The sequence below is a fragment of the Haliotis rubra genome, unplaced genomic scaffold (assembly GCF_003918875.1).
Source record: "Haliotis rubra isolate DU_JTF1 unplaced genomic scaffold, ASM391887v1 Scf254, whole genome shotgun sequence".
Taxonomy (NCBI): domain Eukaryota; kingdom Metazoa; phylum Mollusca; class Gastropoda; order Lepetellida; family Haliotidae; genus Haliotis; species Haliotis rubra.
Genome location: NW_025766603.1, coordinates 1269567 through 1294184, shown reverse-complemented (window position 1 = coordinate 1294184; position 24618 = coordinate 1269567). Strand labels below are relative to the sequence as shown.

The 24618-nt window shown below is 43.4% G+C and overlaps 1 long non-coding RNA gene across 1 annotated transcript; it reads right to left on the bottom strand.

The window, feature by feature from the left end:
- On the bottom strand, positions 1 to 7013 carry LOC124279643. Its single transcript, XR_006899431.1, has 4 exons — positions 6929 to 7013; positions 1914 to 2066; positions 853 to 910; positions 1 to 232 (listed from the first exon to the last, which is right to left on the bottom strand). It is a non-coding gene; the product is annotated as an uncharacterized LOC124279643 (long non-coding RNA).
- Between the last annotated feature and the right edge of the window lie 17605 nt (positions 7014 to 24618).

Genomic DNA, 24618 nt, shown 5'->3' with positions numbered 1-24618 from the left:
TTCCATGTCTGAACCAACGCTCGTCCCAATTCAGATAACGTCAATGGCTGATTCTGGGCTTGACGTAAACGTCCTTCCATTTCATGTGGCCAACTGGGTCAGCGAGTCTGACCAATCGTAAGTCGACTTTAACGAGCATGGGTTGATTCTGGCGTGGACAGAGCTGGCGAGTCAACCAATGGCAAACGAGTTAATGGAACAGGGCAATCCTATGTCGACTGCAACAACGAATCTATAAATAGAAAAAGCATATTACTGCACACATCCACAAAACAGTAATTCACGTTTCACCCGGGTTTTGATTTCTGATTACTGAGTTTGGTTTTACGCCGCTTTTAGCAATATTCCAGCAACATCACGGCGGAGGACACCAGAAATGGGCTTCACACATTGTACCCATGTGGGGATTCGAACCCGGGTCTTCGGCTGGCTCCAGTATAGGGGTCAGGGTTTCAAGGTGAAGTACTGTTTTTTACAGCTCGGCATCGTGAACATTTCCCCAAAGTGCAACAAATGGCTGCTGTCTTAAAACTCACAACCTTGAGTGAGTGAGTTTAGTTTTGCGTCACTTTGAAACGTATTCCAGCAATATCACGGCAATATGGTGGGGACACCAGAAATGGGATTCACACATTGTACCCATGTCGGGAATCGAACCCAGGTCTTTGGCGTGACGACCGAAAGCTTTAACCACTAGGCCTCCCACACGCCCCTGTGTAAGTCTTTAAGCGTCATCTATCTTCAATAATCTCGTACAATATGGTTATGTTCCATATCTGGTTCTTTCCGTGGATTTTAGTATACATTTGATTAACGTGGGCAATTGACCGAACTTTAAACTTGATTTATTACCTTAACCTGGGTTAACACATGGACAATTCAGCTGTTCAGCCAGGGAAACTTCAATCACCTGCGTAAGAAAAGAGTCAACGACGATTATTTGTAAGATTTTAAAAGGTAGGTGGGTTACAAAAAATAATAATTAAAGTACATCCTTTTGTGGATCGTTAACTATCAGTCAAAGAATAATGGAAAACCTCGAAATATACATTATGCGTCAATAAATAATTCTGCACCCAGGGGCAATAATATCCAGGGACCCTATCCACAATGCGTTTGTAGCTTTACGTCATTCGTATACCAATGGTGTAGTATAGAGCTACGACATGTCGTAACGTTACGAACGCTTTGTGGATCGGAATATACACAATCAAATGCACAGATGTCATGCCAAACTTGTAAATTTCCTTTCATTTATTTCAGATTTGCCCTGCATTATCTACGCAGTCTCACATTAAAAGGCCATTTTGTTATTGTATTATAAGCATTTCATAGTAACACTGAGACCAACGTTGAAGCACAACATTAAAACTGTTAGAAATAGCTTGCTATCAGGTTTTACATTTGCATTTTCAGACCTAGTTTAATGAACTAAATTTGTACCAATAGCCTTTCACTTTGCATCAAATCGTGATTTCACAGGATACAGGTACAAAAAATCAAAATGGCATGAATCATGCCTGCAAGTCCTTCTTTCATGCTCACACCGCCTCCGTGGTGTAGTGGTTAGAGCGTCCGCCCGGAGTGCGGAAGGTCGCGGGTTCGATCCCCGACCGCGTCATACCAAAAGACGTTAAAATATGGTACTTGTTGGTCCCTGCCTGGCGCTCGGCATTAATGGGTACAACAAGGACTGGTCGGCTCGGAGTCAGTATAATGTGTCTGAGTGGGGTATTCATGCTTCACTGCGGCATGGTATCTCAGTGGGCTAGCACATTAAAACCAGCTTAAGCCTGGGCTAGTACAAGCAGCCGCACATACACATACACACGCATGCACGTCGTCATATGAGCGAAATATTCTCAAGCACGACGTACAACCCAATTTAACCTCACCTCTTTCATGCTCAGTACCTTAACGCATGGTTTTCCCATTGGATGCCAGGACTTCAATTGTCTGCATGTTGCACGTGGTCTTTCGCCCGCTCGCCGGCTACAACTGAGTTGTTTAAAGTTGAAGGTATACTGACGTTTTCTCTCTGGTACATATAGTCCGTCACACAGACCCTGAAACAAAATATATCCAAGAAAGCCAATTCTAGATTACCACAAAATGAAGATCTTCTGAATTGAAGATCTTCTTTTCATTGCATTTTCTTACTGTAATTTAGGAACTGTATTTTCTCGTAATGAGCGAGTGAGTGAGTATGGTTTTACGCCGCTTTTAGCAATATTCCAGCAACACCAGGGGACACCAAAAATGGGCTTCACATATTATACCCATGTGGGGAATCGAATCCGCGTCTTCAGCGTGAAGAGTGGACGCTTTAACCATTAGGCTACACCGCCCCTATTTTCTTGTAGAAACTACATGTAATGGTTGTGTTATTGGTTTGGATGAAAACGTGAAACCTCGAGCCAATTCCTTCGCTTTAGGTTTTTCGTCTTTAACCAAACCCTCAAAATCTGCTGTAACTAAAGCATTGCCCACATAATAAATTAGAATTGTTTCAAAAGTTAACAGACCAATGTCATGTTCCGCTCCAACGGGGATCGGGTGGTCAGGCTCGTTGACTTGGCTGACACATGTCATCGTATCCCAATTGCCAAAACCGATGCTCATGCTGTTGATCCCTGGATTGCCTGGTCCAGACACGATTATTTACAAACCGCCGCCTTGGAATACTGCTGAGGGCGTAAAACTAAACTCGCTCCCTCAACGCTGATAGCTGTATTGACTCATGTTATGTTGCGGGGATGGTCTCTGCTGTTTCCTTGCTCTTGCCACACGTAATGGACGATTCCCTCTTCAAGGCATCGTACGGAAAGGGACGAGTAGTTCCGAATGGGCATCGGACTCGAAAAAGCTGGCTTCTGATTGGCCGAATGTGTTGCGCACAAGGCAACAGGGGCATAGGGCATCACAGATCTCGTGACAGTCGCTGAGCTTCCAGGTCTTAGCACGGATTTTGAGGAGCACATTTTACACGAGGTTTCCCGGAGTGAGCATGGTTTTACGGCGATTTTAGCAATCTTCCTGTACTATCACTGCCTTGTTTGTTTGTTGATTAATTAATGCCGCACTCAGCAATATTCCAGCTATATATGACGGTCTATAAATAATCGAGTCTGGACCAGACGATCCAGTGATCAACAGTATGAGCATCGATCTACTCCATTCTGATACGATGGCGTCCACCACCCGATCCCGATAGTCGCCTCTTACAAGCATGAGCTGCTGAAGACCAATTCTAACCCAAATGTGGCTGTATGGAGTGAGTGAGTGAGTGAGTTTAGCTTTACTCAGCCATATTCCAGCTATATGGCGGCGGTCTGCAAATTACAAATAATCGAGTCTGGCCCAGACAATCCAGTGATCAACAGCATGAGCATCGATCTACGCAGCTGGGATGCGATGACATGTGTCAACCAAGTGAGCGAACCTGACCATTTGATCCCGTTAGTCGCCTCTTACGACAGGCATGGGTTAATGAAGATCAATTCTAACCCGGATCTTCACGGGTCTCGGACCAGTACAAGCATCGACAGACGTACATGCATGTCACTAACTGTGCTTAAACACAGGTTCGTGATGTCAAAAAGACGTATTTACATGAAAAGGCAGTACATACTCGAAGGTGGTCAGTACAGGGAGATCTTGGTATGAAAATATTGTGGCACCGGAAGGAACTAATGGTATCAGAAGGGCAATGGTATCAAAAAGGCACCAAAAGGAGGTCGAGGTCCTGCGGGTGTGGAAAGGATGGTTGTAATATTGGGATATTGTGGCACCTGAAGGAAATAATGGTAACAAAAGGCACCAAAAGGAGGTCGAGGTCCTGCGGGTGTGGAAAGAATGGTTGTAATATTGGGATATTGTGGCACCTGAAGGAAATAATGGTAACAAAAAGGCACCAAAAGGAGGTCTAGGTACACAGTCGGCGTTATCTTACATTTATCAGTTTCCAGAGTAGCGGATACAGAACCGACTGCCGCGGACCTCCCGACTGATCCAGCACGTGAAACCGTTATATACCTGTCTCGGCTCCCGAGTACCGCGCACTGGCATCAACATATCCATACCCACCACATTTCGCTGGTAAATAATTCACTTGGACGCAGCATTCGTTACAAAATCTGTGAAGACATAACAGCTGATTTCTGTAGATTTGTGTAACGGTGGAAAACAGTGAACGGTGACTTACTGTGCAGTTATTCCGTGCTGTATGTTGAAACTTAATGGCATATTTAGGGGAGCAGAAATACATACAAACAGGTTAACAATCACTCGCGGCGCCAGCGACGTGCATATGTATGCTGAGCGCTTGTAGGCTGACTAACAGAAGCAGCTGCTGAAGCCGGTATGTGGAGATTCGGTACAACTCGGGTAAACCCATTCGTGACCAACTCGTGTTATTCCGGGACAAGCCGAATAGCGACTCGTGCCCCTCTGGAAGGATTTCACATTGGCGCACGAACATCAGAACTACTTTCAAAAGAACGATAACTCTATCCCTGTTTGATTCCAAAGTTTCTTAATGTCACCGAAGCACATGTAAATTAAATTGCTAGGTTGATGTTTTGGGTTTTTTTACTTATTCATCTTAAAGAATTAATCCTCTTTGATACAACTAAAAGAATGAGAAAAACATATTTGTTAAAGACATCGGTTCACCTTATATTTCCAATTATGTTAATTTTCTAAATAGGGTTTAATCATCACAAATGGGAATTGTTTTATTGAATATACACACACAAAATTCAGCTATATTAAATCCAAAAGCAGATACTCAAAAATGACTTTAAAATATTTCTCAGACTGAACATTCATGTAACCTTGCTGTCACACCCTGGTGGAATTTCAAATGGATTCGCTGAAATAAAATATCAATGACCAAAAAACACTCAGACTAAAATATCCCCAGAGCTATGAAATATAAGCCCAATGTTAAAGATTAAGGTTGATAATTACATACAAATACGATATTATTGTTTTGAAACTCGTAGCGATTATAATTACATTTCCTAAAATTGGTCAAAGCGCACGTACAATCTCCATAACAAGCCCGCAAGATCATCATAAATACACTTAGCTGGACCCATGAGAGCCGTTATGTCAACAAACGCACGTGCGTGTATTTGAATCTCACCGTCAATCGCATGATTCTTATTAAAAACTTCATAATAGGCAGCAAAATCCTTTTAGCTACGTTCTTTGTACTTTCAATATGACGATATATATTTTTCATAATTTTTATACAATGACATAATGCCATAAACGATTTAAGTATTCGGGATTATTTTTATCAAAGCACCGGGCTCATTTACGCGCGTTCTGATTGGTTTGTCGTATTTTCGCACATAACAAGTATCGTGTGGGTGACGAGCCTTCTTGGAGGTTACGGAAAGGGGCGAGTGGTGACGAATGGGGTAAACCCGGTTTCCCTTTTTCGGCAACCCTCGGGAGAGTTCGGTAACACGGTCGGAGGCCCAGAGTTCCACCGTGAGGGCAGCATTTTGTTTATGTGTTTCAGTAAGTCACCGTGATCCTAAGTTGAGTCGGTCGGTCGGTTTAAAATAAAGAAAAAAACAATTCTCCCGAACGTGGTCGGGTCGTCAGGATCGGTGTCCAGAAATTACTTGTAGTCGAACTCAAGTCAAGAATGATTGGACAAGTCAAACTTGCCGCAGCTCTGACATAAAGAATTGTTTGGGGCTCTTGCTGGGTTTAATTTTTGAGTGTGTAGATACACATTTTTAAATAGGTTAACATTATGTCTGGGTGAAATGTCAGTGTTTTGTGATAGAGTGTGTGAGTGAGTGAGTTTAGTTTTACGCCGCACTCAGCAATATCCCAGCTATATGGCGGCGGTCTGTAAATAATCGAGTCTGGACCAGACAATCCAGTGATCAACAGCATGAGCATCGATCTGCGCAATTGGGAACCGATGACATGTGTCAACCAAGTCAGCGAAACTGACCACCCGATCCCGTTAGTCGCCTCTTACAAGCATAGTCGCCTTTATGGCAAGCACATGGGTTGCTGAAGACCTTTTCTACCCCGGATCTTCACGGGTGTTTTGTGACAGACGCGTTTGGAGAATAACATGAACATTTATTAGTATAGAAATGTATTAACCAACGATGAAGGGTCTGGAAAATGCTACCTTCTCAACTGCAGAAACATGGGTATCAATGTGGAACTTTGGAGATTGAAAAAAGGTGGGTGAGTGAGTTGGGTTTACGCCGCTTTCTGAGGTTTGCTGTATCAAAGAGTGAGTGAGTATAGTTCTACGCCGCTTTTAGCAATATTCTAGAAATATCACAGCGGGGAACACCAGAAATGGGCTTCACATATTGTACCCATATGGGGAACCCATGTGGGGAATCGACGAGCGAAGGCTTTAACCTTAGGCTACCCCGCCGCCCCTACATAATACCAAGACTTGCAGTCTGTGAAGTTCGTCATGTCGCCCTGAATATCAAGTCAAGCTTGTTTTGGAAGCTTTAACCCCACGGATACCCAACCGCCCCTGTATACTCCAGCAATATCTCAGCTTGGAACACCAGAAATTGGCTTCACACATTGTACCCCCGTGAGGAATCGAACCCGGGTCGGAGTGACGAGCGGACGTTTTAACCACAACAGGCCCTCGTGTCTTTGCGAGGATTACAGATTTTTTGAAAAATATATAAAAATTTGAGATGACCCTAACTCATAATACTTCACAGTACAATACATGACTCATACATACAGTACATCATGACTCATTATTTTTGTACTGTGAAGCATTTCGAGTGGAGGGTCATCTCAAAAATAATATTTTTTAAATTTTAATCCTGGCAAAGACACGAGGGCCTTTTGGCTATCTACCCCACCGCCCAAGATTGACTACCAACCTAACTTAGGAACATCCATAACACCTTACCTCTGACGACTGGGATATTCCCGACATGGATTAAACATGGTTTTCGTGGTCCTGGTATGCTGTCCCATAAAGTCAGCCGTAGTACAGTCTCAGCCTATTCTTGTCGTTCTGTGAATTAATTTAACATTCTCTCTCCATCAGCAATGACAAACGTGACTGCGCCTGCTCGTGCATTTTGCGCCTTCCAAGCTTGACCCACTTTCAGTTACCAACTGTGTCTCAAAACATGTCTGTCTCACAGTCCCTGAACCACATTGTTGCTCTTCCCTCCAGCCCTTTCTGCAATGTTAAAGCCTTAATATAGCAGTCTCCCATCCAGTGTGCGAAATAGTTTCCAAATTTTGTTAGCCAGTAGGGCTAGCTATGCCTGGAAGTTACTAGCCCACAAAATAATTCACTAGTTCGAAATGCGAATGAATAAACTAAGCAAACAATTACAAAAGATAAAATACCATCGAAAACAAATAAAGAAAACATGTCTGAATTTTTAGAAATTTTGTTCATGCTCAAATAACTTAAATAGGTCATACAGGAATACCCCATACCAAATGAAAAATCACAGGCCAGTCGAGTCAGTGACTGGCGATTTACTGGAATGACTGTTTCTTTACTAGCCACGAGCCTGCGGGCTAGCAGCTATTTCGCACACTGCTCCCATCTCATTGTAGCTCCTTTTCATTATACCGCCTTTTGGGACGCAATTATATATTTCTATAAAGATTATATACTGGACAAAATAAGTTAGGGATATTGGTATTTTTATGATTGATATTCGGGTTCGATTCTCTACATGGGCATAGAGTTGAAGCCAATTTCTTGTGTTCCCCGCAGTTATATTGCTGGAATATTGCTAAATGTGGTGTAAAACTAAACTTCTTTAAACTGTTGTAATAATCTTTTGTTTAATGTCATTATGGCTAGACTTCGAAAGGGTATACCTCAAACAACGTAACGCTTACAGATACATGTAATGCGGAATGTACATGATCAGTGGTTGTCCTTGACAAATGCTGATGTCAAATATTATATTTTGTGCAAATGAAGTGCTTCATATAACGTCTAAGTGATTCTACTGGACTAATCCATTATAAGAAATAGGTATCAGCTTGAGGATTAGTTGTGCACTGCTGTTTTGGGAGGTTACTATTTTGTTCATAATGGGTGACACGGGATGCTCAGCTTCTCGCGAACCCCATGCTAGTGTCACTATTTGAAAGATTCATGGTGATGTTGCTGAATGTAGCGTGAAACTCGCATGGTCAATTGTACAATCGGGTGTTTCTATTCACCAAGTTAGTATATATAGATGCTGTGAGGAAGATAAATACGTTTTTCACTGGATTATTAATATCGTTTCAGGTTTCTTCGAAGCTGGGGCCACGGCATTATTTTTTTGCTATTTTAGTATATCATAATATTATCATTCAGTGTTAGATCAGATGTAAATCTTGTGGAAAGCTGTTTTTGAGAAATAATAACGATATTTGCATTTATGCCTTTGATAATTCTGTTTAGAAGCCTTGTGACAGTCTAGCGAAAGGGAGGTAACTAACATGTAACTTCCTTTTGGTTTGTTTACAAAATGTTAAACGTTGCACACCTCTGAAGAAAATTGTATTTCTCTCAGTTGCTTTCGATAATGACCCATCAAATATTTCCCTCAGGCCATTCTCATCAACCTTAGCAAAGCGGGACTGTGGAGGGACGCTCGGTGTACAAGATGGAGCCGGGTCAGCGTTAGCGCTGGAATTTCGAAGTGGAAACGTCCGGGAGTGCTGGCATTGGTGTATTTTGGAAGATCATTATCTAGAAACAAGTGTCATTAACTTATTCTTTGGCTGAATAATATTTAAACTTGGAATATTGTACCAAATTAAATACTCGAAAGCTTGAAATTTGCGGAGCAGTTCATTTTTGTGAATAAACATCATTGAAGGATATTATTTTATGGCTCTTCAATCACTTTACCGTTATCTGATCACATATGATTATGTGCCATGTGATTGTATACACCATAATCTTTGAATAATTCTTCCAAGAATTTGTCGTCTTCAAAGATTGTATCAAAATCCCAGAGAAAGAATTTGAGGTGGTAATGTTCCTCAATTATGCAAATTCATGCAGCGAAAATAGTACGGTATTAGTGCCAACGTATTAATGTGCGGTTATTAGGCCATCATTTTCAGGTATGTCGAACAATATTCGACAAGGGTAATTAACCAATCAGATTGCGGAAAGCACTCACTATTGGTTTACAATGTAGCGTGAAACTCGCATGGTCAATTGTACAATCGGGTGTTTCTATTCACCAAGTTAGTAAAGATGCTGTGAGGAAGATAAGTACGTTTTTCACTGGATTATTTACTATCGTTTCAGGTTTCTTCGAAGCTGGGGCCACGGCAGGCTTGCTCAACTTGACTTTCCTGTTTTGGGAACCGATGACTAGGCAAATGTCGACACGGAATTAAAAAAGTACGTAAATAGTTGAGGCAAGAATTTATTGTATGTGGTTTCAGCGGGGATGAGAGAATTGGACAGATTTTTCTCAAGACTCGTCTGACAGTAGTGCCAAAGGATCTGCGAAACATCTGGAATGAAAATATATTCTTTGGATCAAATCAAGAAACAGTACATACGGTCAAGCATCTCTAAATGTGGTTTTCAGATGTAATAAAGCGAACTCTCATATGTCCATCTTTTCTGTAATATATGTAAAGTCTCAGTGTGCAGAATTTATTTGGAACAGACACAAATGGCAACTTCTATTCCCGACATTGTAATATGGAGCTCCCATATGTTCGACTTGTGGAATAAATAATGTTTATTCAACTAAAAATTAAGTTACACGGTTTTATGACTCGGAAGTACCACAAGCAGAAATAGGCTCTTCAATACAAAGGAAACCTGAATTTAAACAAACCTGTAGAGGTTTTCAATTCTTTGAAGAGAATCGTCCTTGGGGTACATATATGCATTTTCTGCGCTGAAAATGTCCTGTGACAGTTGTATCAATGTTTTAATAAAAATATTGTACAATAAATAAAATCTTTTTATCTATTATACGCTACGCATGCGCAGCCAACCAGGTAAGCACCTAGGCCCGTATCATCATTCCTTCTGCTGAATAAATCAGTGCGGGGGAGGCGGGCGCCAGCTAAAAGTGCTGCACGAGAGGGTGCCCAGAACACCCCCAGCCCGTGAGGGACGCATCGGTTTGAACTGTAAGAGCTGGCGTCAGGATTTCCAAAGGGACCCCTTGGAGAGATTCCTGACATTGGTCCACCACTGAAGGTGAGGTGAGGTGAGGTGAAATTGGGCTTAACGTCGTGCTTGAGAATATTTCGCTCATAAGGAGAAAACCACCCGGGGACTGTGAGACTCCGCTCCAGGTCCTCCGAGTGAGCCCACAGACTCGCCAAAGCTTGCTGTTTAGGGCGCATCCTCAACTGCCCCCGCCACACTACAGAGATAGTCGCCGCCATATGGCCCAGTAGAGGGAGCCAAGTCCACGCTGGTGCCTGGGACTGGGAGAGGAACGAAGACACCATCTCCTGTACTCTGGTGACCCGGTCGGGCGACAAGGAGACAAGATCCTTGTGAGTTTGCAACCGCGCCCCGAGAAAAACCAAGTCCTGGGTGGGTACCAGGTCGGATTTCTTGAGGTTTATGATCCACCCCAGTCGAACTAGAATGTCTATCACTGTGTGTGTAGAATCTAGGCTCGCTGGCTGAGTTAGCGCGCTGAGCAACCAGTCGTCTAGGTAAGGGTAACAACGCTTTCCTTGCGATCGAGCGAGGGTAGCTGGCACTAACATGAGCTTGGTGAACACCCTGGGGGCAGTGGATATGCAGAAGGGGAGCACCATGAATTGGCAATTCAGCCCGTCATTAAGAGAACCGGAGGTACTGAGAACCGAGGTACTGGGCCCCTTGAACGCATCCTTTAGATCGATCGACGTGGCCAATCGCCGGGCTGAACAGAGGAGATCACCCGAGCGAAGTCTCCATCTTGAAGGATGGAACCTCTAGCATGCGATTCAACCCCTTGAGGGTTGAGAATGGGACGAACCTGCCGTCTTTCTTCGCGAGGAAGTACGTGGAATAAAAATCCCCCTGTTCCTCGCCCGGTGGTATGTGCTCTATTGCAGACTTGTCCAGCAAAGCCTGAACCCGTCGCGACGTATGCCGGTGAATTCTGGCGGGCCTCGCTTCCACAGTGGTAGATGGCCGACACCTACGGTGGAAAGCACCCAAGTGTTGCTGGTAGCCTTCTCCCACTCTGGTAGGAATAGAGAACTGACTGGAACGGACCCACGGCGACAACCTGTTGTATTAACTGGAGGTCGGGGCAGACCTCCCGCGCCCGCGAAAAGGTTGAGAGCCAGACGAAGAGGACTGCTCCTTGCCCTTACCCTTCGCGGGACGGCTCCGCCTACCCCTGCCCAGCAGCCAAAGCCAGCCGGCAGACTCGGGTGTCAACGTCAACAGCCACAGCTTGAGCATCCCATGACTGCGCACATCACCGTAGACGCCACTGACAGCACGCGCTGATGGGCTTGAACTTCGGATAGTTGGCATAAAGAGAACGATATGCTGGGACACGTCCCCAGCGTTCCCCTCAGCTTCGGGACGACCTCTGAATAGAGGAGAGGTTTGGATCACCACCCGCACCTGCTTGGCATAAGACCTCCTTGTAGATCGACATGCGCAGGGGGCGACACGTCCCCAGCGTTCGCCCTTGCCTGGCAGGCCGGGGCTTCCAGGGCTGACGACCTCACACTCGGAGGCATGTCCCAACCAGGAGGGGCATCCACCGGTGGCTGCACCAGGGGATCCACCACGTCCTGCACCAGGGACGGCAAGATGCGGAGCAGCGTCTGCGAGGGTTGCCTAGGGGCAAACGCCTCGCCCAGCAGGCTGAACTCATATGAGTCCGAGCAGTTGGGAGGAACCGCGGCCTGGGGGATAAACTCAGCAATACGTTGCCGTACCTCCCGCAGAGCCGACGAGAAACGGAAAGCACCCTCCTGCTCCTCGACCTCCCCAACGTCCATTGACTCGGCACCCGAGCCCGAGTCAGAGGCTGGGTCTCCTCGCAAAGAGGACCCGAACCCCGACCCGGTGGGAGGCCTAGCACCAGACACAGAGGGAAGAGCCAAAGGAACTCCCCGCTCCAGCACCCGACACCACACTCGAACCCCGGTCCTGAGACCAGGCAGGACTGGTTCCTCCGCTGGGACTGGGAGGGACCCGGAACACCAGGAATCCCTCAACCTCCCTGCGCCAGCCGAGGCGTCTCAGACCGGAAGCCAGAGGCAACGGATCTACAGACGCCTCCAGGCCAAGGGATCGAGCCAGGCCAAGGGATCGAGCCGGGCTCGGCGATCCCACCCCCGGACTCTCCGTCCCCTGCTCAGAGTGGGCGAGGAACTCCTGCCGGAGACCTCCAACAGACTCATGAACAAGGGACTTCACCAAGTCCATGTGCTGCTGAAAAAGCTGTGTTATTACGGACATGTCAACATCGCTGTGTGAAGGAGTAGGTGCCTTATGCGACTTAGCTTTTTGCCAGCTTTAGCTTTTTTGGCTTTAGACGGGGGGACAATTAACTCAAAGTTGACCTTAACAGGGACAACAGGTGTTCACTGCTAGCAATATCACGGCGGGGGACACCAGAAATGGGCTTCACACATTGTACCCATGTGGGGATTCGAACCCGGGTCTTCGGCGTGACGAGCCAACGCTTTAACCACTAGGCTACCCCACCGCCCTGATCACTGCTAGAGTGAGAAAGTTACTAAAGAGATTATAAGGTAAACCCAAGAAGGTGACGTCCCAAAAGTTAAAACAAAGGTTAGGGTTGGTTGAACTGAGGTTAACTACACTGTTACCTTCGTTAATTAATGGACTAGTCCAAAAGTACTAAGCCAAACAATGTTAGGAAGGAAGTAACTCCATTACGTTAATGAAAACTCTTGAAATAACCAAACATAATCAAATCCATATGAAAACAATAAATTACGCACAGATGAACCACAATTATCGTAAGAGAACCGCAAAACGACCTATAATAGTTAGATCGAGCTATAGTAGTTCAAACGAGCTATATGCCTATAGGTCGATCGAGCTATAAAAGTTCAAACGAGCTATATGCCTATAGGTCGATCCAGCTATAATAGCACATACATGGAAGAGGCCCTTTAAGAACAACTTTCCGCACCGCGGTCATGGCATTGCTACACACGACTGGAATCGTTTAACCCATATTTGAAGCCACTGGCACCACAAACCCGAGCGTTTGTGATATATGAGCTGCTAAACTACCTAACCCTATGGACATTTACACTTGGGAGACAAAATAACACACACAAAAAACAGAAAATATACCCCGAAACTTGGAGGCCCACTTCGCGAACGGCTGAACTTAACGATTGCATGACTTCCGGTTTGGAAATAGCACTCGTTGGGAGTTTATTTTTGGTTTTGCACTACCGTTACACGAATAAACAAAAATACTATGCAAGCCCAGTGGGGGCCACAACGAACTGTCACGCGAATACTGAATCAGTTGTGTAGTTTGCAATAAAAATTGTCACACTGTGTGTTTTAGCGAATGTGTTGTCATTTGATGTCTGGGCTGTGTGTGTGATGGAAAATGTTTGTTGATTTTGTTGTTGTTTGCTGTTTGATCATTGCAAATGTGCATCAATGGTTGTCATTGGTCACAATCCCACAGCCCCATGCAACCATACCCAGGATTGGTAAACGAACTGTCACGAATGCACATACATACGGGGGAAATCGTGCATGTGAACCACTCACGATGGAAGTCCAAGGAACCAGCGGTGAACAAATACAGGTAAGATTGAACTGATGCAAGGAAAACCCATTCACAACAATTGTAAACATTTATTCCTAAAATCATAGAAACATTGCACACGTGTGAAATGACATATGGGCTAGAATAGTTATGAGTGACAAAAAGAGTGATTGCTGATGAAATGACATGTTGACAACTGGAAACTGATGAGAGTGAGTGAGTGAGTTATTATTTAACGTCACATCGGCAATATTTCAGCCATATAGTGACGAGAAATGTTTTATATAAACAATACATTAAAGTTACTAAATAATCAGTCATCGAAGGACTGTAAAATAACTAGAGTATCACAGATGGATTCTAAAACTAGCATGAACATGTAAAATTATTTTATTTATGAAGACAATACAATATAAAAACGGGCTATAGATCGCCAACAACTGAAGTTAGATCACCATACTAGGAACCATGGGGACTTACATTACTTTTGCTACCTGCATGGATCCTAGCTGGATTTACACCATCACTTCAGCCGCTGGCGATTATAGGAAAAATTAGCCAACAGTTAAAATAACAAAAATACTACGTTTAAAATGGGATAATTTATATTTACCTTTGAAAGTTTTTGGACTTACATACCCTCTCAGGAGGACAATAATTTTACGCTACGTCAACCCCCTTCGAGGGTACAGCCACTAACAATCTCAGTGACTAATTTAAATTACCAATAATAAAATATTTATCTATTTACAAATCACTTAACAAATCTAATTCTTTTAAAAAGGCAATAACTAAATGAGAACTAACAGTAGTAAAAAGATCCTTCAATGTTTTGACATTAAAATACTTATCCCTTGTGATGGAATATTCAACACAGTCAAGCAGGACATGCTTGACTGTGATTCTTTCATCACAAGGGATACAAAACGGAGGATCCTCACCTTTCAATAGGTATTCATGAGTGTATCTTGTGTGGCCAATACGACATCGTCGTATGATGACCTCTTCAAATCTGGATTGACAACCCAAGTGAGTGTAACCGATATAAGGTTTTATTTCATGTAGTTTATTAATACCTACTTGGGTGTCCCACCTCTTCTGCATCAGATCACGGATGTAAGTTCTAATGCAAGCTTTGTAATCAGAGTAAGGAATAAGAAGTGGTGTCACAGATTTGTTGAGTGCTGCCTTAGCAGCAAGATCAGCCATTGTGTTCCCAGAAATGCCAACGTGGCTGGGTAACCAACAAAAGACGATGTCGCATTGGCCAGTAGCAAGTTCATTGTACAATTCAATAATTTCTAATAAAAGTGGATGTTTGCAAGAAAGATTTTTAATAGCCTGAAGACACGAAAGAGAATCTGAAAAGATGATATATTGTTTATATTTACGGTGTTTATTAATATATTTAAGAGCTGTTAGTATTGCGTTTGCTTCTGCTGTGAAAATTGAACTGTCATTGGGTAGTCTGGAAGATATTGTTTTGGACCCAATGACAGTGGCACAAGCAACCGCGCCACCATCCTTGGATCCATCTGTATATAAGGATTTATAGGTATTATATTTATTTCTTAATTGACTAAATTCTTGTTTATACTGTAAATCATTTGTTTCGGATTTTTTTAAATGTGGTTAATGTTAAGTCAACGTCTGGCCTCACCAATTGCCAAGGAGGAGAAGAAAGAAGACGAGAAGGAGATATATTCTCCAGCTCAATGCCGGCAGCAGAAAGGAATGGTTTAATTCTGTGCCCAAGAGGCGGAACAAGAGAAGGCTTTTTTGTTATACAAATCCTCATAAAGAGGAGTGAAGACACAGTGAAACGCAGGATTAGACTCGTTAGAATATAGCTTCGTAATATACTGTAATGATAATTTTATACGGCGTTGAGTAAGAGAAGGCTCATCTGCCTCGACGTAGAGACTGTCAACAGGAGATGTTCTGAAGGACCCAAGACAAAGTCTCAGACCTTGATGGTGGACTGAATCTAAGAGTTTTAGGTTGCTTTTGCAGGCTCCACCATAAACGATGGAGCCATAGTCAAGCTTCGAGCGGACAAGTGATCTGTAAAGGTGTAGGAGCGTAGCTTGATCCCCTCCCCACCTTGAATTAGACACGACTTTCAATAAATCAAGTGCCTTCAGGCATTTCGTTTTGAGAGATTTGATATGCGGAAGAAAAGTTAAATGGGAGTCGAAAATGAGACCTAAGAACTTGGCCTCTTTACAACCTTGATGGGAGTGCCATTTAAAACAGTTCTGGGTCTTTATGTGGTTTATATTTACGGCAGAAGTGTATGCAATTAGTTTTGATTTAGAAAATTTAAAGCCGTTTTCAAGACACCATTTATGTATTTTATTTAAACACAACTGTAGTTGCCGTTCAATAGTATGCATATTCTTACCGCGACAAGAAATGTTAAAATCATCCACAAAAAGTGATCCATCAATTGAATCGTTTAAAACCTTGGATAAGCTGTTAATCTTAATGCTAAATAAAGTGACTGACAAAATACTGCCTTGTGGGACACCCTGATCCTGATTGTAATGGTCAGACAGGGTAGAACCCACTCGGACTTGAAATTGCCTGTCGGTTAAAAACTGTGAAATAAAAAGAGGTAAACGACCCCTTAAACCAAAATCATGTAAATCCTTCAAAATGCCATGCTTCCAGGTTGTATCATAAGCTTTCTCAAGATCAAAGAAAATCGATACAGCATGTTGTTTATTTACGATTGCATTTTTTAACAAAGGATTCTAAGCGTACCAAATGATCAATGGTACTACGATTTTTCCTGAAACCACATTGAATATTTGTTATGAGGTTATTGGTTTCAAGATACCAAGTTAATCTATTATTCACCATACGTTCCATGGTTTTACAGACACAGCTAGTTAGAGAGATCGGTCTATAATTTGACGGATCTGTATGATCCTTGCCAGGTTTTGGTATTGGGACTACAATGGCATTACGCCATGAAGGAGGAAATTCCCCAGACGTCCATATTTTGTCAAATATATCTAAAAGTGTCATCAGACATGGTTCCGGTAAGTGTTTCAATAGCTGGTAATGTATATTATCATCACCCGCTGCAGTGTCATGAGCTTGCTCAAGAGCAGTATGTAGCTCATGTAATGAAAACACTTCATTATAATCTTCACCGTCATTGGAGTCGAAATTAAGTTTTTTTCTTTTCCTGTTGTTTCTGATATCTCTGAAACTCAGGGACATAATTTGCCGATGAAGAATTTTTGGCAAGAGTTTCGCCAATTTTATTTGCAATGTTGCATTTATCAGTTATTAAATTGTCACCATCTTTAAGATGATGAACAGCAGATTTGGAACCTTTGCCTTTTATTCTCTGGACCATGTTCCACACCTTAGACATAGGTGTGCGCGAATTAATTTTGGAGACATAGTTTCTCCAAGAAAGGCGCTTGTTTTGCTTATATGCCCTTCGTGCCTTGGCACTGGTAATTTTAACATTGTTCAAATTATGAACAGTAGGGTGTCGGCGAAAATATTTTTCTGCCTTCTTCCTACATTTCCTGGCTTGTTTGCATTCGTTGTTAAACCATGGTTTACGAATGTGAGGATTTGCAGAGGACTTAGGAATTGTTTGGTCAGCAATTTCATTCAGTTCAGCGGAAAACAGCTGTATTGGATCTGATACATTATTAAAGCTGTCCGGTATTATTTTGTTGACACACATTATTTCAAATAAGGACCAGTTGGCCTTGGAGAAATTCCACCGTGATGAAGGGGAATCATCATCCGGTCTGATAGCTTTCAGGACAGTAGGGAAGTGATCGCTTCCACAAAGGTCATCATGAACAGACCATTCAAACTCGTTGTAAACATTCGCATCTGCGATGGACAGATCAAGGGAAGAATAGGTTCCTGTAGCAGGGTGCAAATAGGTGCTTGATTCATCATTAAACACACATAAATTATTATTAGAAATAAAATCTTCAATTGCCTTACCTTTATTGTTTATACAGGTACTGCCCCATAGAGGGTTGTGCCCGTTCAAATCGCCCATGATGATACAGGGCTTAGGTAGTTGATCATACAGATTCTGAAGATCAGATTGTTGAAGAGCAGATGAAGGTGGAGTGTACAGTGAGCACAAGGTAAATGCTATGTGCAAAGTAATGCGGATAGCTACGGCTTGAAGATTAGTATTCAGGGGGAATGTCACTATGAATGACATTATTTCTGACTAATATAGAAGCACCCCCAGTTGCTTTGTCCCCTGGAGGAGAAAATGAGTGGTGACATGTGTACTGCCTAAGATCAAATGTATCATTAAATTTAAGATAAGTCTCCTGTAGGCATAATGCTGACGGTTTAAAGTCTTGAGCTATCAACTGTATCTCATTAAAATTATTTCTAAGTCCTCTGCAATTCCACTGAATTATATTTGATAAATGATTCATGGTGGGTCAATAGGTGTGAGTACACGCGAACGTGACGACGAAGCACTCTTCACAGAACTCTGTGATGATGGAGTGACTTCCATGTCCAGAGCACTATAAGAGTTCTGGACAGGCACCTCTGACTGAGTGAGAGTCTTGAGGTGTTGTTTTTTATTGAACTTTTTCCTTTCTTTCTTTTCTTTTGCAAGATTTGTTGCGGACGATTGCTCAGAGATTGGTGTTGACTGTGTCTGACTCGCTGTACATGATGTTGAGGCTGGTGTTGAAGCTGATGCCTTAATTTGGTCAAGCTCGATGATTGGTTCAGTTGACAAGGGTTGAACAGATTTGACCCATGTCAGCTCAGTCTGGCATGAAACAGATGAAGTCTGAGTTGGTCTCGAAACAACAGCAGAATAACTACGTGTAGGTGCGGTAGCCGATTGAGAGTTTAAGAGTTTTCTGGCTTCTCCAAATGTGATATTTCTCTCGCACTTCAATCTAAGAATTTTCGATTCTGTTTGCCAAACAGGACAGAGTTTAGAGGATGCCATATGCTGGCCATCACAGTTGATACATTTCATGACCTGTTGGCAGTCAGGATTGTCATGGTTATCACCGCAACGTTGACAAACCATTGAGCGTGTACAGGTCTTAGAACCATGGCCAAATTTTTGACATTTAAAACATCGGAGTGGATTGGGGACATACACCTCCACTCCGATGTTTACATAGCCAGCTTTGATAGACTCTGGTAATTTAGAAAGCGCAAAAGTGAACAGGTACGTGTGTGTGGGTTCAATAGTTGAATCCTCCTTCTTTCGTGTGAAACGTTTCACAGATGAAACCCCTTGATTTTGTAACTCTACTGCAATTTCTTGTTCTGACATGTCGGACAAGGAACGGGTCCTGTCACGAACAATGCCTCTGCAGGAATTTAGTGTCCGGTGTTCCGAAACAACCACCTCAACATTGGCAAATTGATGTATTGATAACAGGTTTATGGACTGTTGTTTCCTCACACACTCTACAAGAAGGGCACCAGAACGAAGTCGGGTGACATTTTTTACTTCACCACAATACCCATGAATAGCTTTTGATATGGCAAATGGATTTAGTCTAATAGGAAGATGGTCTTTTGCCTCGATCACCAGGAATCGAGCCCAGGAATCAACAGTTGGACTAGTGTCATCAGATGAACTTGATTCTAAATGTCTTCTTTTGAACCAGATTGATTGTAAGCCATAGTGAAAGAAAAACATTCAGCAACCCTGCCCCCACCCACCACGGAGTGTCAACTAGGACAGTGTTAAATTGCATCGGATATCCAAGACGCAAACACCAGGGATACAGGGCTGATATACTCCAGCAAATATGACATGAATAGCTATATTTGTCCACTAAGTTCACTGTCAGGCTGGTTCGGCCCATAACAATAACTTAGAAACATACAGAATTCAGCGGTCAACATCACCAGATTGGCCCATGAGCCACCGCCTTCTGGCATAGGACTCTAGGCAAAAATGTATCATAAAATTTCAAATTATAACATTCATTAGTAGCATTCCAAAAATGCGCATTAATTTCAATATGAATGTTTCCATGCACAGGGCACGGCGTGACCAGCCGATTGATAGAACCGGGCCAGTTCTACCACCCGTCTAGGTGAAGTAAGGGCCAAAGTGGTGTGTTGGGCAACAGGAACGCGGTTCCAGGATCCTACTGCCCTCAACCACCAGACTACCGTCCTCCACCGACACAGGGGCGCAACCCACGGCAAACGGGTTGGTGGACCAAAATATCCCCCCCGGGTCCACAACGGGGGGTTGAAAGGCGCTTAGCGTGACCCAGCACCCACCACGAGGAGGTGGCCTTTCATGGGTGCCGAACTGATGAGAAGTGAGAATGCACAAGTGCAGTAATGCACGAGAAAGTCCTTAGAGAACACAAATACCTTTGAGAATTATGAGTGAGTGAGTGACTGAAAAGTCAAATCGTCAATACGTCACCCATAAGGTGAGTAAGTGGTACAGTGCTATGAATTGTGTCTAATACACTGCAAAACGTGTCAACAAAGGACATGAAAACAAATAGAATATCACAGTTATCAATGGAAAAATTGTATTCACATCGCAAATATGTGAAGCATAGAGGACAGTACATGATAAAAACAGGCTAAAGATTGCCAACAACTGAAGGGAGATCACCATACCAGGGCCCAAGGGGACTTACAGTACATTTGCTTCCTGCATGAACCCTAGCTGGATTGACACCATCCCCTGAGATGTTAGCAATTGTGGACAAGCTAGCCAGTAATTAAAAGAACACATATGCTGCGGTTAAAAATAGTAGTACGTTTAAATGTACTATGATTGTTTTTGGACTCACACACCCTCTCAGGAGGACAATAATTTTACAGTACCTTAACCCCCCTCGAAGATACAGCCACTAACAATAACAGTTGCGAATTTAAACTACTAATCATAAAATAATGAATTATGTACACAAATAAGTCATCACAACGTATCACAACGTATGCATCAATGCCATCGCTGTTACAAAACCCATAACATTAATCGACAAGTTGCTCTGTATATACATTTGATCATACTGTACAATTGAAAACATGTACTGTCTGGCAAACGATGAACAGCTGTCTGTCTCGGTGCAGCATCAGTGCCCGGGTGCAGCATCTGAAATAAACAGCACATGATATGTAAGTCATGAGGACATCAGCATCAGGAAGATATAACATTAATGATATAATGGTGATACTTGTAGGAAGCCAAAGTTTATCAGTTTGGAAAGAAGCAAATCAATCCTGGCGGAAATGTAAAGGGAAAAAAAAAACAGTTAAAAAACACCACACCGGTAAGGTGTCAACGACCTTCATAGCCCACGCCAAGGCAAAGGGCCAGCTGTCTCAGTGTCCGCAAACGAACAATCATGAAGAAGGTAAGAATCCGAGCCTTTGCAATTGCATGAAATAAGACAATTGACCATAATCACTGACCTGCACGTTCTTGAGATTCCTCCTGCTCATACACCGCTGTCAAAGTACCACCAGCCCTCTGGAGGAAAGTCAGAAGCACTGCCTTGGTACCAGTCCTGACGTCCTTCATGTACTCCCGTCGCAGGGAACCGGCAAGGTCGTCTGCACCTGCATCGTGGAGTCGCCCAATGGTGTCCTCTATCAGACCACACAGCTGGCTGTTGGTTTTCTTGGTGACATCACTGGCCTCCTCCCGCTCGCCAACCAGGACGAAGACACGCTGGAGGTGATGGTGAGACCCTAAGGGTTTACCAAACATCGTCGCCTCCAAGTACTTCGTCTTTTTGTCCTGGCAAGTCTTGGCGAACGATGACAGATGCAGGTCCAATGCCTTCGCTCCGAGAGACACATGAGGACGTGTTGACATAGGGGTCCCAAGGTATGCCGACTGTCGCAAATGGTGGCGCCAGTGACGTGTCTCCCTCGAGAGGTCCACATGGTGACTGCTCCAGGTGTCCGCTGCAGTCATGTGATCACGGATCTGAAATATTGAGAATCTGGTGTTATGTTTCAGATTGACGAGCTATACAAAAAGACCGACACAGAATGCTATGTACATACGGTGACGTCATCACAACAAAACTTGAAATACAGCACGCCCAAACTAGGAAAGACGTACGATGACCTCACTAGTGTACATGACTTGACTATGTGCTTACAATGTAATACAAGTCAGTTCAGAAATGTCAACAGACGTTCAGAACAATACAGATGTTGATGAAGCGTGTCTGGTGCCAATGTATGTAATGATTGCCAACATTATGTTTCTGGTTTCCCACAAAGTGCCAGATACTGCCACTACCCATGATTCCACTCCTGACTTCCCTTCCCCACATCAGCGCACTGTGACAGTCACCGAGGCACGAATGACGCAGACAGCACTGTCATCCTTCAGGCAAGGTGACTGACAGAGGCGCCGAGTGTGGCATTGAAAGAGACGGGGAAGGGGACAAGGAAAAGGGACCATGGGTAGGATGTGACAGACAGCAATGCAGCTACTGGGCCCACTTCCGATGCCTCGGCTTCGTGGTGACAGGCAGGCACCTGAAATCACTGTCAAAAAGTCCTTTCTACTGTAGTAAACAGAGCATAGAGAACATTTGTTTGTCATTCGCCAATGCTTACCGAATCAAGTGTGTCGAGGTTTCGACAGATCCGTTGCCAGTGGTGAGGCGTTGGTAGACCAGGGGGCATCCACATCTGGATCCTTCCGTTCATAGCCTCACAACGAGTGCTATTTCCAAACCGGAAGTCATGCAATCGTCAAGTTCAGCCGTTCGCGAAGTGGGCCTCCAAGTTTCGGGGTATATTTTCTGTTTTTGGTGTGTTATTTTGTCTCCCAAGTGTAAATGTCCATAGGGTTAGGTAGTTTAGCAGCTCATATATCACAAACGCTCGGGTTTGTGGTGCCAGTGGCTTCTCAAATATGGGTTAAACGATTCCAGTCGTGTAGCAATGCCATGACCGCGGTGCGGAAAGTTGTTGTTAAAGGGCCTCTTCCATGTATGTCCTATTATAGCTCGATCAACCTATAGGCATATAGCTCGTTTGAACTACTATAGCTCGATCTAACTATTATAGGTCGTTTTGCGGTTCTCACCGACCTGATTACATTAGCATATCATAAGCTTTTTGGGGCATTCTTTGTTGATGCATATTTACAAGTTTAAGCCAGTATTTTATTAAACGCCGTTGTGTATGTATATGTTATATTTGGGATTACACTTTCTTGGTAAAGTACAAATTCTGGTACTTTGGGGGTTGAGGCCCCTTTTTGTGGAAATCGCGGTGGCTGAGCGGGTTAGGCGGCTGACTTTGTGTGCTGGCAATTTGCTGCCTGACTGAGGGTGTACTTACAAAATGTACTTACAAGAAGATGAAAATGGAATACCTACAGTCCGTTTGGCTTAAAAACGGACCGATGAATTGCAATCTAACTCGAAAAATAATAAACATCTAATACTTAATGAAACGCTGATCATAATCAATACATCAGACCAACTCTGATTTATTTGCAGAATTTATGTCCTAAAAATAAAAAAGTTGTTTAACAAACTATCATTAAAATTTTGACACAGTTCATTTTACGAACGAGGGAGGAGTGCAAAGAAAGGGACAGACAGGTGTGCGAGAAAGGATGGAGACGGCACAGCACATGTTAATGAATCAATAACTGTGTCGGCATTTGTGCACGTGCTTCTCGAACACCTGGCTGTCCCTTTCTCTGCACTCCTCCCTCGTTACGCATAGTGGACTGTGTCAAAATTTTAATGATAGTTTGTTAAACAACTTTTTTGGTTGAGTCCGGAAAATTTTCAATTATAAGAAAGCTGTTGGGTATTAGTAAATGATAAACGTGTACTATTTATATTTCTGTGGCAATTTTGTACAATGATCAAATTTGCAATTCATCGGTCCGTTTGTGACTCAAACGGACAGTAGATATCTACAGTCCGTTTGGCTCAAAAGCGGACCGATGAATTGCAATCTAACTCTAAAACTAATAAACATAAAATGCTCCATGAAACGCTGATCATAATCAAAACATCATACCCACTCTGTGAGGTTTTTTGCAGAAGTTTTGTCCTAAAAATAAAAATGTTGTTTAACAAACTATCATTAAAATATTGACACAGTTCACTGTTTGTTACGAGGGAGGAGAGCAGAGAAAGGGACAGCCAGGTGTTCGAGAAGCACGTTCACAGACAAAGTTATTTATTCATTAACCTGTGCTGTGCCGTCTCCATCCGTTCAGTAAGTTAACATGCTACTTCATCCCATAACCAAACCAAAACGGTCTACTCACGTCAGCTACTAGTATATCTTCGCCTTGCAATACCACGACTTCCCCACCTCCTCACTGATTACCTCGAGGTGTGAAAAATGGCCACAAGAATAACGCACATGCTCGTTCTCACTCACATCGGCGTGTTCAACTTGTGTCTTTTCGGAGCAACCGAATAGACTTGGCTGCGGAAAGGGACGAGTGGTGAAGAATGGCACGTGCCGACCAGCATTCACGTGCAAGGTACGTGCGCGCGACACGTTCCCAACCAACCGGCTGCGTTCTTGCGATCTTTTCAATCACATATATGACCACTTTAAATCAGCTTGTAGGAATTCTGAGTAAGAAATTAGTGAGTGAGTGAGTTTAGTTTTACGCCACTTTTAGCAATATTCCAGCATTATCACGGCGGGGGACACCAGAAATGGGTTTCACACATTGTACCCATGTGGGGAATCTAACCCGGGTCTTCGGCGTGACGCTACTAGGCTAGGCTTTACCACTAGGCTACCCCACCGCCCTAGTAAGAAATTAGATCCCCAGCAATCTCTGCTTGTCGTAAGAGGAAGCTCAATCAGCTACATGAGTGAGTGAGTGAGTTAAAATTTAACTTCT